Source organism: Haplochromis burtoni, unplaced genomic scaffold (genome assembly GCF_018398535.1).
Source record: "Haplochromis burtoni strain Fernald_Lab_line unplaced genomic scaffold, NCSU_Asbu1 Contig_328, whole genome shotgun sequence".
NCBI lineage: Eukaryota > Metazoa > Chordata > Actinopteri > Cichliformes > Cichlidae > Haplochromis > Haplochromis burtoni.
In genome coordinates this window covers 425,539-428,272 of record NW_024582689.1, presented here as the reverse complement: position 1 = coordinate 428,272, position 2,734 = coordinate 425,539, and the positions used below count along the sequence as shown (strand labels likewise).

Sequence of the window (2,734 nt, the reverse complement as noted above, 5' to 3'; positions counted from 1 at the left end):
TGTGAGGGAACACACATGTAACAAAAATATAAGAGACAAAACTAAATGGCTCTTATGAGGGGAAATTTCAAACTTCATCCTACACGATCAGGAGTTTAGCAAACAAAATCCCTGAAGGTTTTTATCTATATCAGATATTATGGCTACTTTGTGTTTCTTACCAACAATACTTTAGTATTTATATGTACCCCTACAATAAAATAATAACAATACCACTCGTTTTTTTTTTTTAAATTGCATAGTGAAAAAAATCTACATCTACATAAGGATATTTTTGACATTTTTGATATAATGCCAGCAGAGATTTGCACCAAATGAACAGCTGCAATCTCTTATACAGTGTTGTATGTGGTTTGTCTCACTCTATTTTTTGTTTGTTTGTTTCTCTTTGGTCTAATCTGGTAGTTCCAGTCTAACAGCTGGTGGCTTTTTTAAAGGCTTCTGTTTTTGCGCTCCAGAAAATCAAGCATAGAAGCATGGATGGATTTCTCTAAATACATCGTGCACTGTGGTAACACTGAGCTGCTCACTTTGTCAGTGTCTGTTCACTTGGATGTTTGTTTCTACTCAGCATATTCAATTCCTTGGCCCATTTTTACTTCTCCATCTGAATCAGCGGAACATGCTGCAATGATGCATTTTTTAAGCTAAAGATGTCTGTTGACCCAAACTAAAAAGCAAACAGGATAAAGGAAAATGCTGAGGGAAGAGGAACACATCCAGCCTAGCTTTTTGTTGTTTATTCATCTGAAACAACAGAATGGTTCATTCGGTTTGTGCCTATAATGGATTGTTTATGAGTGGAAATCTTTTCTCTTTACATTCCCATTATTCCAACTGCTGTCGTGTAATTCATTTCTTTCTTTGTGTCTTCCTTTTAGCTTTAGGAATGGAAAAAAGCCAAAACCAAAACAGAAAATTTATCATAAATTCCTAATTATTTAAAAAAATAAAACATCTAATGAATGGGACCGTTTTTAGCATCACTCCTGTATTCTGGAGGATGATTTTGTCACATTTTTACTCCAACTAAGCAATCAAAAGGCACTTTTCCATTTATGTTAACCCAGCTAAAAGCTGCTGTACTGATTAAGGAAGATATAGCTTTCAGAGACGGTGCGTGCTTGAATGTGATCACGAAATGGAAAAAAAAAAGAAGATAAAACTTCCCAGGAATTTCCACTTCATTGAACAGTTTGTACTACTCTCTTCACAGGACAGCACAAACTGGCTCGAACCAGAATAGAAAGTAAAGTGGGAGGTGCTGCACAGATCTGAGAACAGAGACAATATGTCAGAGTCTATAGAGAAACAAATACTCTGGAGCTCCTCAAATATTAGCCTAATAACAGCCATAGCAGCACACCGGTGACAATGTTAGAAATAAAGACGATGCTGCTTCTTTGCAGAGCTGTAAAAGTCTTCTTTACAAGAAGGGTAAAACAGGGTTGCTTTCACAACAGTCACAGTTTGGTGCATTTGTCTAAAAAGAAGATTTGAGACAAAAGTAAAGCCTGATAACTGACCCAATGACCCAAAGCAAACATCTAAACCACGCAAGAACTATTCAGTCAACTGGACTGTCTATGCCGGATTTTATGGGATCCCACGTAGCAGCTTGACAGAATGATAAGGGTAACCAGTCCCTCCTTTAGGCAGCAAGGACTCAAATGTCTGCAGCTTACTCAACGTATTGGCAGGTAAAATCCCTTAAGAGTTCCGGTGGTGCAATTGCTGAAGTGTGAAGCACAAAATTATTATTTTGTGCTTCTTAACCTTATAACCACAACTTTCTCTAACTCTTTATCTCTTTGAATCTCTGAAAAAGCAATTCTAGAGCAGAGATGTCAAACTCATTTTACATCGAGGGCCATATTAAACCCCGTCTAAACCTAAGTGGGCGCAACCAGCGAAACTCCCTTTCTGTGGTGTGAAGATGTTTAATTACACATTCAATTGCAGTTAGTAAAAGAAAAGCAGGTGCTGTATCTACGAATAAACACATGTAAAGTTACAGAAAATGTTCTGCAACATTTTGTATTATAAATTACCCAGACAGTCTACATAAATTCACAGAAAATTTCATTGTTAGGAGCAGAAATTTCCATAGACAATATAGTTAAAAGAAAAAAAACATGGCAATTTTTCTGTGTTTTAGGTGTTTATCTGTTACTTAAATCAATGACATTTTATTTATGCCAAATAGGTGCTTTATATTGTCGGGTAATGAACCTACAATAATACAAAGATACCTCAACAATGAAATTACCCCCTTTGAGAAAGAGCTTTGGCGGCCGTGGAAAGGAAAAACTCCCTCTTAACAGGAAGAAACCTCCATCAGAACCAGGCTCAGGGCAGGGCAGCCACCTGCAAGCAGATGGGGATGATGGGAGCAAAGACAGGGCAAAAAACATGTTGTGGAAGAGAGCCAGATAGAAATAAAAACTATTGATTAAATGAAGAGGTTTGTAAGCGCATAGTAAATGAAAAAAGGTGAGTGAACAGGAAACACTCCGTGCATCATGGGAAGCCCCAACAGTACTTTATTGGAGTGATATGGCACTATGAGCGCTTCAAGACAAGATTTGGCCTTATTATTTAAAACCTCATTATTTAAGACCTTGTATGTGAGGGGAAGGGTGCTGGCTTGCAGCTGTGATGGCCGAGTGGTTGAGGTGTTGGACTCGAAATCCAATGGGGATTCCCTGCGCAGGTTCAAATCCTGCTCACATCA

General features: G+C 37.9%; 1 non-coding gene across 1 annotated transcript; it reads left to right on the top strand.

Annotated features, from left to right (window-relative positions):
* The first annotated feature begins 2,652 nt into the window (after positions 1–2,652).
* Positions 2,653–2,734, top strand: trnas-cga. Its single transcript has one exon. It is a non-coding gene; the product is annotated as a tRNA-Ser (tRNA).